Source organism: Lagenorhynchus albirostris, chromosome X (genome assembly GCF_949774975.1).
Source record: "Lagenorhynchus albirostris chromosome X, mLagAlb1.1, whole genome shotgun sequence".
NCBI classification, from domain to species: domain Eukaryota; kingdom Metazoa; phylum Chordata; class Mammalia; order Artiodactyla; family Delphinidae; genus Lagenorhynchus; species Lagenorhynchus albirostris.
Window position 1 is genome coordinate 25,072,805 of NC_083116.1, and position 1,103 is coordinate 25,073,907.

Genomic DNA, 1,103 nt, shown 5'->3' on the forward strand with positions numbered 1-1,103 from the left:
CTGAGGCTTTTGGGCCTTGATTGTTTTCAGCTCAAAATAATCCGCATGCCAAAGTGGCACATCTTGGGATGGCCTGCCCTGAACCCCATCAGTAGTTGTGAGATTTTGGCGAATCACCTCTCCTTTCTGGGGCTCAGTCTCATCTGTAAAATGAGGGCTCTGACTAGACCATAGTTTCTCAAACTGAGTTTTGGAAGTCTAACTCTTTTCAAATATGGGTATTTGGTGAGGGAAGGTGAATATATAATAAAAGAGGTACCTGGTGGTAAAAAGACAAGGAGTGGTACATCCAGACAATGGGATATTATTCAACACTAAGAATAAATGAGCTGGGACTTCCCTTGTGGTCCAGTGGCTAAGACTCTGCACTCCCAATGCAGGGGGCCCAGGTTCGATCCCTGGTTAGGGAAATAGATCCCACGTGCTGCAACTAAGAGTTCGCATGTTGCAACTAAAGATCCCGCATGCTGCAACTAAAGATCCCGCATGCTGCAACTAAAGATCCTGAATGTCGCAATGAAGATCCCGCACATGGCAACGAAGATCCCGTGAGCCACAACTAAGACCCAACGCAGCCAAATAAATAAATAAATATTTTTTAAAATGTTTTTAAAAAATAAATAAAAATAAGTGAGCTGTCTAGCCATGAAAAGACATGGAGGAAGCTTAATGCATATTACTAAGTGAAAGAAGCCAATTGAAAAGACTACATACTGTATGATTCCAACTATATGACATTCTGGACAAGGAAAAACTATGGAGACAGTAAAAAGATCAGTGATCTCCGGAGGTGGGGGTGGGGACAGATGAACGCAGAGCACAGAGGACTTTTAGGGCAGTGAAAATACTCTGATTGTTATTATAATAACGGATACATGTCATCATGCATTTGACCAAACCCATAGAACGCACAACACCAAGAGTGAACCCTAAGGTCACCTACGGACTCTGGGTGGTGATGTGTCAACCAACGTACATTCATCAATTGTAACAAATGTACTAATACTATGGTGGAGGATGTTGGTAATGGGGGAGGCTATGCATGTGTGTATCTTCCTCTCAATTTTGTTGTAAACCTAAAACTGCTCTAAAAAATCAAGTCT

At 42.2% G+C, this 1,103-nt stretch overlaps 1 non-coding gene across 1 annotated transcript; it reads left to right on the top strand.

Annotated features, from left to right (window-relative positions):
- The first annotated feature begins 337 nt into the window (after positions 1 to 337).
- Positions 338 to 410, top strand: TRNAG-CCC (transfer RNA glycine (anticodon CCC)). The gene has a single exon. It is a non-coding gene; the product is annotated as a tRNA-Gly (tRNA).
- Positions 411 to 1,103: the final 693 nt, after the last annotated feature.